A 13,548-nucleotide genomic window follows, 5' to 3' on the forward strand; every position below is an offset into this window, starting at 1 on the left:
GAATAAAACTGGATATCACTAGCAGCCATTAATAAGTATAATAAGGTAACACAGGCACACCTCAGAGATACTGTGGGTTCCAGACAACCACATTAAGGCAAATATGACAATAAAGCAAACCAAATAAATTTTTGGTTTTCCAGTGCATATAAAAGTCATGTTTACACTCTACTGTAGTCTACTAACTGGGTAATAGCATTATGTCTAGGGACTCCTGGGTGGCTCAGTCAGTTAAGCATCTGCCTTCAGCTCTGGTCATGATCCCAAGGTCTTGGGATAGAGTCTGGCATCAGGCTCCTTGCTCAGCAGGGAGCCTACTCCTCCTTCTGCCTGCACCGCCCTCTTCTTGTGCTTGCTCTCTCACTCTCTCTCTCTCTCTTTCTGACAAATAAATAAGATCTTTAAAAAATAGCATTATGTCTTTAAAAAAATGTATATACCTTAACTTAGAAATACTTTACTGCTAAAAATGCCAACACCTGAGCTTTCAGTGAGTCATGATCTTTTTTGCTTTGTGGAGGGTCTTGCCTCAATGTCGATGGTTGCTGACTCATCAGAGTGGTGGTTGCTGAAGGTTGAGATGGCTGTGGCAATTTCTTAAAATAAGACAATAATAAAATTTGCCACATCAATTGACTCTTCCTTTCACAAATGATTTCTCTGAGGTGTGCAATGGTGTTTGATAGTATTTCACCCATTAGTAGAACTCCTTTCAAAATTGGAGTCAATCTTCTCAAACCCTGACACTACTGTATCAACTAAGTTTACATGGTATCCTAAATCCTTTGTTGTCATTTTAACAAGTGTCACAGCATCTTCACGAGGAGTAGTTTCTATCTCAAGAAACCACTTCCTTTGTTCATCCATCAGAAGCAACTCCTCATCCATTAAATGTCATCCATGGCATTGCAACATTTCAGTCACATCTTTAGGCTCCACTTTTAATTCTGGTTCTCTTGCTGTTTTCATCACATCTGCAGTTACTTCCTCTGCTGAAGTCTTGAGCCCCTTCAACTCATCCATGAGGTCTGGAATCAACGTCTTCCAAACTCGTGTTCTTGTTGATATTTTGACCATTTCCCATGAATCACAAATGATCTTAATGACATCTAGAATGGTGAATCCTTTCCAGAAGTTTTTCAATATACTTTGCCCAGAGGAATCACTATTCATGGCAGCTATAGCCTTATGCAATGTATTTCTTAAATAATAAGGTTTGAAAGTCAAAATGACTCCTTGATTCATGGGCTGCAGAATGGATTTTGTGTTAGCATTCATGAAAGCAACATTAATCTTGTTGTATATCTCCATCAGAGCTCTTGGGTAACCAGGTGCATTGTCAATAAACAATAATATTTTTAAAAGAATCTTTTTTTCCAAGTAGGTCCCAAAAGTGAGCTTAAAATATTCAGTAAACCATGTTGTAAACAGATGTGCTGTCATCCAGGCTTTGTTGTTCCATTTATAGAACACATGCACAGTAGATTTAGCATCATTCTTAAGGGCCATAAGATTTTTGGAATGGTAAATGAACACTGGCTTCAACTTAAAGTCACCAACTGCCATTAGCTCCTAATAAGAGAGTCAGCCTGCCCTTTGAAGCTCTGAAACCAAGCATTGATTCCTCTTCTGTAACTATGATAGTCCTAGATGACACCTTCTTCCAATGCAAGGCTATTTCATTGACATTGAAAACCTGTTGTTTAGTGTAGCCACTTTCACTATCTTAGCTAGATCTTCTGTACACCTTGCTGCAGCTTCTACATCAGCACCTGCTGCTTCATCTTGTATTTTATGTTATGGAGATGGCTTCTTTCCTTAAATCTCATGAACCAACCTCTGCTAGCTTCAAACTCTTCTTCTGCAGCTTCCTCACCTCTTAGCTTTCATGGAATTGAAGAGAGCTAAAGCCTTGCTCTGAATTAGGTGTTGGCTTGACAGAATGTCATGGCTAATTTGATCTTCTATCCAAATCACTAATACTTCTCCAGATCAGCAAAAAGCCTGTTTCACTTTCTTATCATTTGTGTGTTCACTGGAGGAGCACTTTTAATTTCCTTCAAGAACATTTCCTTTGCATTCACAACTTGGCTATTTGGCACAAGAGATCAGCTTTTGGTTTACCTCAGGTTTCAACATGCCTTCCTCACTAAGCTGAATTATTTCTAGCTTTCCATTTGAAGGAGACATGTAACTCTTCCTTTCACTTGAACATCTAGAAGCCATTATAGTGTTATTAACTGGCTTGATTTCAATATCATTGTGTTTCAAAGAATAGGGATGCCTGAGGAGAGAGAAAGATATGGGGAATGACTGGTCGGTGGAGCAGTCAGAACACACACATTTATTTATTAAATTTGTCATATTATATGTGTGTGATTCATGGCATCCCAGAACAATTACAATAGTAACATCACAGATCATTGATCATAGATCACCATAACAAGTGTAATAATAATGAAAAAGTTTGAAATATTGTAAGAATTATCAAAATGTGACACAGAAACATAACCGAGCAAATGCTGCCAATAAACTTGCTCAACAAAAGATTGCCACAAGCCTTCAATTTGTAAGAACATAGCATCTGTGAATCACAATAAAGTGTGAAGCACAATAAAACAAGGTATGCCTGTATTACAATTTTATGCACATAAATTCAACAACTTAGATGAAAAGGACCAATTTCTCAAAAGCCAAAAATTATCTAAACTCAACCAATACAAAATAGATCATCTGAACGTTCTGTAATAATTTTAAAAAATTGAATTTTTAATTTTAACCCCTCTGCCCCAGAGAAGTATCTTGGCTCAAATGTTTTCACTGAAGAATTCTACCAAACATTTAAAGAATTAATACCAGGGAGAAGGTGCGTGGGGGTATGGGTGAAACAGGGGATGGGGATTAAGGAGTACACTTCTGATGAGCACTGGGTATTGTGTGGAAGTGTTGAATCACTATATTGTACACCAGAAGGAAATACTACACTGTATGTTAACCAACTGGAATTTGAATAAAAACTTCAAAGAGTTAACACCAATTATACACAATCTTTTCCAGAAAATAGAAGACGCAATTCTGCTGCCACAGAACACCCTGCAGATTACACTGGCTATTGCATCACTAGTATTTGCATTCCCTGGTGCCAGCTGCCTGAGTCCCACCTCACTCCAGCCCACCCATCTCCTGAACCTGCCAGAGTGCAGGAACTACACTAGTAGGCAGTTCAAACTTCTGCAGCTGCTTAAGAGCAAGGCACCAGCCTAGACCCTTGTGGCTGACCCACACTGCTATATGTGTGCTCAAGGCTAGACCCTTCGGTTGTATATCCCCAGGCTGCTGGGCTGACATCATGACCAGCCTCCACTGCTGTGAGCACACTCAGAGGGAGATCTGCAGCAATGGGAGAGCATGCCAACAACCAATGTCTCTGCAGCATCAGTGTATCTCTAGTTGGCCCTATGCCTTGCTGCCTCCCCTGGCACCCCTCACAACACATAAGTTTGCAACTGGACCCTGACACTTACAGGCACCTGCAGCCAAATATGTGCATACCACCAACTCTACTAACACTGCTTGCCACAGTCCCTAGCTACTGGACCTGAAGGTGTTGCTGAAGACCCCAACAACTCTTGTAACTTCTGTGGATTCCCTGCAGGGTTTGCCAAGGACCATGTTGTTGTCAGTGGTCTGAGCTGATAAGCTACCACATTCCTCCAAATCTGATGCTCCACATGCTCCTACACTTGGTACCCTATACCACCAGAAACAGAGTCACAGCATACTTCTGCATGCCTCACCCACATGTTAAAGTCTCCCCTTAATGAAGTCAATCCATAAAATCTGGAGAAAGTGACTGCTCTCCAAATGTGTAGATACCTGTGTAAAACTATAAGGATCATGAAGAATTACGAAAACATGACACCACCAGAGGATCATAGTAAACTTCCAGTAACTGATCACAAAGAAATGGAGATCCAGGAATTGCCCAATAAATAATTCAAAATAATTGATCTAAAGATGCTCAGAGAACTGAAAGAGAACACAGATAAATAAAAAATAACTCAAGTCTATTGCAAACTAAAAAAGGCAATGTGATGGTTAGTTATATGGCTAACTATATGATTAGCTAATTGTTCAGCCATATAACTAATGGCTGAGCCATCATCCCCAGATATTTAGTCAAATGTTATTCTGCATGTTTCTGTAAAAGTGTTTTTTGAATGATCTTAACATTTAAATTGATGGACTTTGATAACAGATTACTCTCCATAGGTGGGTGGACCTCATCCAATCATTTGAAGACCTTATTAGAACAAAGACTCTCCTGAGCTAAAAGGAATTCTGCCATCAGACTGCCTTTGAACTCCAACTGCAACCTCCCTGGGTCTCCAGCCTGCTAGCTTTCTCTGTGAGTTGCAAAATTACAACATGAATTGATTCACAACCTCCCAGGGTGTCTACCATTAAAGTGAGGGCATTGATTGAAAGGGAATGAGATCCTGAAAATTGGAATGGGGATGTATGGGAAGACCTGATGAAACTGGGGACACTGGACCTCTAAATTTTTTAAAAAGATTTTATTTATTTTTGACAGATAGAGATCAAAAGTAGGCAGAGAGGCAGGCAGAGAGAGAGAGAGGAGGAAGCAGGCTCCCTGCTGAGCACAGAGCCTGATGTGGGGCTCCATCCCAGGACCCTGGGATCATGACCTGAGCTGAAGGCAGAAGCTTTAACCCACTGAGCCACCCAGGTGCCCTGGACCTCTAAATTTGAATTAATCCTCATTACCAGAGCAAGTAGCTTCAACCAAATAAAGGCCATGTATGACAAGCCCACTGTTGCCATTATATTCAATAATAAAAAACTGAAAGCTTTTCCTCTAAAATCAGAAATAAGACAAGGTTTCTCACTTTCACTGTTTCTATTCAACATAGTACCAGAAGTCTTAGCCAGAGCAATTAAGCAAGAAAAAGAAATAAAAGGCATCAAAATCTGAAAGGAAGAAGTTAAATTGTCTCTGTTAGTAGATGACATGATCTTATATATAGAAAACACTAAAAACCACACCAAAAAGTGTTAGAACTAATAAAAGAGTTTAGTAAAGTTGCAGGATACAAAATTAACATACAAAAATCAGTTGTGTTTCTATACACTAACAATAAGTTATCTCAAAAGAGATTAAAAAAGAGATTCCATTTAAAATTACATTGAAAAGAATAAAATACTTGGAAATAAATTTAATCAAAGAAGTGAAAGATCTTCGTACTGAAAACTATAAGACTTTGATGAAAGAAATAGAGGACACAAATGGAAAAATATCTCATGTTCAATGATTAGAAAAATTAATATTGTTAAAATATCCATAATACCCAAAGTGATCTACGGATTCAATGCCATCTCTATCAAAATTCCAGTCACATTTTCCACAGAAATAGAAAAATTATCTTAAAATTCATATGGAACCACAAAAGACCTCAAATAGCCAAATTAGTCTTGAGACAAAAGAACAAAGCTAGAGGCATCACACTTCCTTATTTCAAACTATATTACAAAGCTATAGTAATCAAAACAGTATGCGGGTATAAAAACAGACACATAGACCAATAGAATAGAATAAAGAGCCCAGAAATAAACCAGTACATATACAGTCAATGAATCTTTGACAAGGGTACCAACTACACAATGAAGAAGGAACAGTCTATTCAATAAATGGTGTTGGGAAAACAGGATATCCACACACAAAAGAATGAGATTGTACCTTTATTTTACACCAAACATAACGTCCACCTGAAATGGATTGAAGCCTTAAACATAAGACCTGATACTATAAAACTCAGTCAGAAAACATATGGAAAAGGCCCCTTGACATTGGTTTTGACAAAGATCTTTGGGCATGACATCAAAAGCACAAGCAACAAAAGCAAAAACAAACCAGTGGGAAGATACCAAACTAAAAAACTTCTACACAAAAAAAGAAATAATCAACAGTGAAAAGGCAGCCAACAGAATAGGAGAAATTATTTGGAAACTATATACCTGAAAGGATCTCATATCCAAAATGTATAAGGAATTCATAAAAGTCAAGAATAAAAACAAACAATAACAGATAACTCAATTTAAAAGTGGACAAAGGACCTAAGTAGACATTTTTCCAAAGTAGACATACAAATACCCAAAAGACATATGAAAGGTTGCTCAACATTACTAATCAACAGGGAAATGCAAATCAAAGTCACAATGAGATATCACCTTATACCTGTTAGGATGACTATATAAAAACAACATGATATAATGAACATTGACAAGGGTGTGGAAAACAGGGAAGCCTTCTACACTGTTTGTGGAAATGTAAATCTGTACAGCCATTGAGTAAAACAGTATGGAGTTTCCTAAAAAAAATAATAATCATAGAACTACCAAATAATACAGAAATTTCCTTTCTGAGTATATATCCAAAGAAAATTAAATCAGTATCTCAGAGAAATATCTGTACTGCTATGTTCATTGCAGCATTATTCACAATAGCCAAGATATGAAAATAACCTAAGTGTCCATTGCTGGATGAATGGATAAAAAGTAAGTATATTACACATACAAAAATATATATTTAATGGAATATTATTATGCCATAAAAAATCCCATCATTTTCAACAACATGAGTGAACTGTGAGGGCATTATGGTAAGTGAAGTAAGTCAGACAGAGAAGGACAAATACCGTAAGATCTCACTTACATGTGGAATCTAACAAAGCCAAACTCAGAGAACCAGAGAGTCAAAGAGTGTTTGCCAGGAGCTGTGAGGAGACAGAATGGGGGAAATGAAGAGATGTTGATCAAAGGGCACAAACTTACAGTTATAAGAGGGGTAAGCTCTGGCAATGTACTGTAAGCATGGTGACTACAGTTTACAAAACTGTATTGTATACTTGAAAGTTGTTAAGAGGCTTTTGGGGAAAAGTTAAGATGGTGGAATTGTAGGAGGACCATGAGATTGCCTTGTCCCTCAAACATAACCAGATCAACATCAAATCGTTTTTAACAACTAGGAAATTGATCTGAGGTTTAAGAAAACAATCTGCACAGTTGGAGGGAGAGAATGTGGCAGATAGGAGGTTTGGAGCCATGAATTCAGGGAGAGAAAAGTTGCCATGTTGCAAAGGGGAGGGATTCCTTTTTGTGGAGCAAAGTCAGGGAGAGAGAAAGAGAGACAGAGAGAGAGCAACAAAAACGGTTCAAGCAAGATGCCATGGTGTGGGGATCCCCTGGATTGTTCCCCTTCCTGGAGTACATTTGGAAGAGGGTATTTTGTGTCTTCAAGAATAAAGGACCCACAAGGCACCATTAAGCAGCCATTCAATAGCAAGGGACAGAGGTGTGCACAGAGGGCACACCTTTTTGGTTGAAGCTTTTTGCTGTGCTTTGGCATAGATTCCAGGCACCTATGCAGATGTGCAACTACTTTTCTGGGATAGAATGATGCTGGACACAGCCCTGCAGTGCTCTCCTCTAAAGGAGGAGTGGGGGCAGGGAGTTCTGTGCCTTGCTGGGTCCTTTAGGATTTGGAGAATTGAATCCCAGCCATCGGCCAGAGATAAAACACAGGGGAACTGTGGCAAAGGACATGGCCACAGCTGGACACAGACAGATTGAGGGCAGAGATCTGGTAAAACCCTGGGATACAGGAGAGGAGATTGCTTTTCTGCAAGGCCTCCTGAACAGCAGCAGCCATGGGTTCCTTTCCTTGGAGACAAGAGGGTGGGGTGATGCCACCCTTTACTACCATTCCCTCCAGCATGGTGGGACACCAAAGAGAAATATAGAGCCTTCAGTGGAGGCTGGAGTCACTTACACCAAATGCCAACTCTCTGTGCCCAGCAGGGACATCTTCACCAAGGCAAGTCTGACTGTGAGCTGGCACAGTGGGCCTCTCCTTCAGAAGACCAGCACAAGCCCCCACATGTACCAAGTCTACTGATCACAGAGTGCACCAAAGCAACAGCTTCAGCTCTAGTGGAATAAGGACCACACCTTCTATTTATTTATTTATTTATTTAATCACTCAATCAAGGTTATATGTATATTTATTTTTTTCTTTTTTCTTTGGAATCAGGCTTGCAGTTTTTTGTTCATTTGTCAGTTTGTTTCTTTCTTTTTAATTTTTTTTCCTTTTCTTTTTTCTTTCTTTCTTTCTTTCTTTTCCTTTGGAATCAGGCTTATAGTTTTTTTTTAATTAACATATAATGTATTATTAGCCCCAGGGGTACAGGTCTGTGAATCGCCAGGTTTACACTTTACAGCACTCACCGTAGCACATACCTTCCCCAATGTCCATAACCCAACCACCCTCTCCCTATCCCCCCCTCCCCCTGGCAACCCTCAGTTTGTTTTGTGAGATTAAGAGTCTCTTATGGTTTGTCTCCCTCCTGATCCCATCTTGTTCCATTTATTCCTTTCCTACCTCCCAAACCCCCCATGTTGCCTCTCAACTTCCTCATATCAGGGAGACCATATGATAATTGTCTTTCTCTGATTAACTTATTTCACTAAGGCTTATAGTTTTTTCTTTGGTTGTTTGCTTGTTCCTTTTCCCTTTCTCTTTTCTTGGATCAGGCTTTTTTTTTTTTTTAAATCAGGCTTGTCTTAACAAGCAAATCAAAGCACACCCAGTTAGAGGTCCAAACACTCCCCACCACAAGCAAGCAGGAACTCTGCAGAGCACTGACCTGTGGGAAAGAAGAACCAATTCACACCAGCAGAGTGCACACAGCATATATCAGAAACACTTCCTGAAGGACCATGCTCTGGACAGTGTATGATCCCTTCTTAATATAGTATTACTCTCAAGAGCAGGAAACATAACAAGCTTTCATAATGCATAAAAGACAGAAACTTAAACATAATGACAAGATGAAGGAATTCTTCCCTAAGGAAAGCTCAAGAAATCACGGCCAGACATTTGTTCAACAGATGTAAGCAATATATCTGAACAAAAATTTAGAACAACAGTCACAAGAATACTAGGCTTGAAAGAAGTATAGAAGACACCAGAGAAACCCTGGCTGAAGAGATGAAGGACCTAAATCTAGTCAGGCCAAAATAAAAAATGTTATAACTAAGATGTAAAATTGACTTGATGTAATCACAATGAGGACAGGAGAAGCAGAGGAACAAATAGGTGTTATAGAAGATAAAATCATGGAAAATAATCAAGGTGAAAAGAAGAGGGAAAGAAAACTATTAGATCATGAATATAGGCTTAGGGGACCCAGTGATTCTACAAGGCACAATAATATCCATTAGGAGTCCCGAAAAAATAAGAGTGGAGAAAAAGGGGTAGAAGGTTTATTTGAACAAATGGCATAGAGGTTTATTTGAACAAATTATAGTTGAGAACTTCCCTAATCTGGAGAAAGAAACAGGCATTCAAATCCAAGAGGCACAGAGAATTCCCATGAAAATCAACAAAAACAGGTCGCCATCAAGACATATCATAGTGAAATTTGCAAAATATAAAGATAAAGAGATAATTCTAAAAGCAGCTAAGAACAAAAAGTTGTTAACTTACAAAGAGAAACATAAGGTTAGCAGCAGACCTGTCCATGGAAACATGGTAGACCAGAAGGGAGTGACATGCTGATATTCAACACACTGAATGAGAAAGATACGTAACCAAGAATACTATATCTGGCAGGGCTGTCATTTAGAATAGAAGAAGAGATAGAGTTTCCAACACAAGCAAAAACTAAAGGAGTTTGTGAACACTAAGCCAGCTCTACAAGAAATATTAAAGGGGGTCCTTTGAGCAGGAAACAGAGACAGAAAAAGAAACAAGCTAGAAAGGAACAGAGACAATATATAAGAACAGTGACTTTAGAGGTAATACAAGGGCACTAAATTTATATCTATCAATAATTACTCTGAATGTAAATGGATTAAATGTTCCAATCAAAAGACATAGGATATCAGAACAGATTTAAAAAAAAAGACCCATCAATATGCTGCATACAAGAGACTCATTTTAGACCTAAAGACATCTGAAGATTGGAATTGATGAAGTGGAAAACCATATATCATGCTAATGGACATCAGAAGGAAGCTGGAGTAGCCATACTTGTATCAGACAAGCTGGATTTTAAACCAAAGACTGTAATTAGAAATGAAGAAGGGCACTATATCATAATAAAATGGTCTATCCAACAAGAAGATCTAACAATTATAAATATTTATGCCCTTAACTTGGAAGCACCCAAATACATAAATCAATTAATAACAAACATAAAGAAACTCATTGATAATAATACAATAATAGTAGGAGACTTTAATACCCCACTCACAGTAATAGATCATCTAAGCAGAAGATCAATAAGGAAATAATGGTTTTGGACTGGACAAGAGGGACTTAACAGGTATATTCAAAACATTTCATCCTAAAGCAACAGAATACACATTCTTTTTGAGTTCACATGAAACATTCTCTAGAAAAGATCACATACTGGATCACCATATCAGGCCTCACCCAGTATGAAAAGACTGAGATCATACCATGCATATTTTCAGACCACAATGCTTTAAAACTTGAAGTCAACCACAAGAAAAAATTTGAAAGACCACAAATACATGGAGGTTAAAGAACATCCTATTAAAGAATGAATGGATTAACTGGGAAAATTAAAGAAGAAATTTAAAAATAAAAATAAAAACATGACAGTCCAAAACCTTTGGGATGCAGCAAAGGTGCTTATAAGAGGGAAGTATAAAGGAATACAGACCTTTCTCGAGTAGCAAAAAAAAGTCTCAAATATGAAACCTAAACTTACACCTAAAAGAGGTAGAAAAAGAACAGCAAATAAAGCCTAAAACTAGTAGAAGAAGGGAAATAATTAAGATTAGAACAGAAATAAATATAAAAATAAAAAAACAGTAGAACGATCAATGAAACTAGGAACTCTTTCTTTGAAAGAATTAACAAAATTGATAAACCCCTAACCAGACTTATGAAAAAGAAAAGAGAAAGTACCCAAATAAATAAAACCATGAATGAAAAAGAGATCACAACCAACACTACAAAAATACAAACAATGGTAAAGGAATATCATGAGCAATTATACACCAACAAATTGCACAATCTGGAAGAAATGGATAAATTCCTAGAAACATATAAACCACCGAAACTGAAACAGGAAGAAATAGAAAATTTGAACAGACCCATAACCAGCAAAGAAATTGAAGCAGTAATCAACAATTTCCCAACAAACAAGAGTCCAGGGCCAGATGGCTTCCCAGGGGAATTCCACCAAACATTTAAGGAAGAACTAATACCTATTTTTCTGAAGCTGTTCCAAAAGATAGAAATGGCAGAAAAACTTCCAAACTCATTCTCTGAGGCCAGCCTTACCTTGATTCCAAAACCAGATAAAGACTTTGCTAAAAAGAATTACAGTCCAATATCTCTGATGAACATGGATGCAAAAATTCTCAAAAAGATACTAGCTAATTGAATCAAACACTACACTTAAAGGATTATTCACCACAATCAAGTGGGATTTATTCCTGGGCCGCATGAGTGGTTCAGTATCCACAAAGCAATCAATGTGACACACCAGAAAAGCAGATCTGTTGCATTTCTACACACCAATAAAGAAGCAGCAGAAAGAGAAATCAAGAAATTGATCCATTTACAAAATGGATCTGCACCAAAAACCATAAGACATCTAAGAATTAAATAAACCAAAGAGGTAAAAATCTGTGCCTGGAAAACTACAGAACATTTATGAAAGAATTTGAAGGAGACACAAAGAAATAGATTTTCCATGCTTATGAGTTGGAAGAACAAATGTCTTTTAACTGTCTATATTACCCAAAACTATCTAGATATCTATTGCAATCCCTATCAAAATAATGCCAGCATTATTTGCAGAGATGGAACATACAATTCTAAAATTTGTATGAAATCAGAAATACCCTGAATGAACAAAGTAATGTTGAAAAAGAACAGCAGAGGAAAAGACATCACAATTCTGGACTTCAAGCTGTATTACAAAGCTGTAGTCATCAAAACAGTATGGTACTAGCACAAAACCAGACAAACATAGATCAAGGGAACAGAATAGAAAACCCAGAAACTGGCCTACAACTTTATGGGTAATTAATCTTTGACAAAGCAGGAAAGAATATCCAGTAGGAAAAAGACAGTCTCTTCAACAAATTGTGGGAAAACTGGACAGTGTCATGTGGAAGAATGAAATTCTTACACCATACACAAAATTCTTACACCATACACAAAAATAAATTCCAAATGGATAGAAACCCTAAATGTAAGACAGGAAATCATCAAAATCTTAGAAGAGAAAACAGCAGCAACTTTTTACTATACACATCTCTGAATGCAAGGGAAACAAAAGCAAAAATGAAATATTGGGACTTCATCAAGATAAAAACTTTCCACAACAGAGGAAACAACAAAACTAAAAGGCAACCTTCAGAATAGGAGAAGATATTTGCAAATGACATATCGGACAAAGGGCTATTATCAAAAGTCTATAAAGAACTTATCAAACTCAATACCCAAAAGCCAAAAAATCCACTTAAGAAATGGGCAGAGGACATGAATAGATAATTTTCCAAAGAAGATAACCAGGTGGTCAACAGACACATGAAAAGATGGTCAACATCACTCACCATCAAGGAAAAACAAATCAAAACCACAATGAGATACCACCTCACTCCTGTCAGAATGACTAAAATTAGCAACTCAGGAAACAACAGATGTTGGCAAGGATATGGAGAAAGGGGAACTCTTTTGCACTGTTGGTGGGAATGCAAACTGGTGCAGCAACTCTGGAAAACATTATGGAGATTCCTCAAAAAGTTAAAAAAAGAACTACCCTGACCCAGCATTTGCACTACTACATAGTTATCCAAATGATACAGAATTGCTGATTTGAAAGGGTACATGCCCCCCAGTGTTTATAGCAGCACTATCAACAATAGCCAAATAATGGAAAGAGCCCAAATGTCCATTGACTGATGAATGGCTAAAGATGTGGTATATATACACAATGGAATATTACCTGACAATCAAAAAGAATGAAATCTTGCCTTTTGCAACAACATGGATGGAATTAAGGTGTATTATGCTAAGTGAAATAAGTCAGTTAGAGAAAGATAAATATATGATTTCACTCATATGTGGAATTTAAGAACCAAAACAGGTGAACATAGAGGAAGGGAAGGAAAAAAAAATAAGATAAAATCAGAGAAGGTGAACCATAAGAGACTCTTAACTATAAGGAACAAACTGAGGGTTGCTGGAGGGGAGGTGGAAGGAGGGATGAGCTAAATGGGTGATGAGCATTAAGGAGAGCATTTGTTGGGATAAGCACTGGGTGTTGCATGTAAATGATAAATCACTAAATTCTACTCCTGAAACAAGAAAGAAAAGAAAAGAAAAGAAAAGAAAAGGAAGGAAGGAAGGAAGGAAAGAAGGAAGGAAGGAAGGAAGGAAAGAAAGAAAGAAAGAAAGAAAGAAAGAAAGAAAGAAAGAAAGAA

The 13,548-nt window shown here is 37.6% G+C and overlaps 1 pseudogene; it reads right to left on the reverse strand.

The window, feature by feature from the left end:
* Window positions 1-509: 509 nt before the first annotated feature.
* LOC116863204 lies at window positions 510-2,226 on the reverse strand (annotated as a pseudogene).
* Window positions 2,227-13,548: the final 11,322 nt, after the last annotated feature.

The sequence above is a fragment of the Lontra canadensis genome, unplaced genomic scaffold (assembly GCF_010015895.1).
Source record: "Lontra canadensis isolate GAN:19392208 unplaced genomic scaffold, GSC_riverotter_1.0 scaffold706, whole genome shotgun sequence".
Classification (NCBI taxonomy): domain Eukaryota; kingdom Metazoa; phylum Chordata; class Mammalia; order Carnivora; family Mustelidae; genus Lontra; species Lontra canadensis.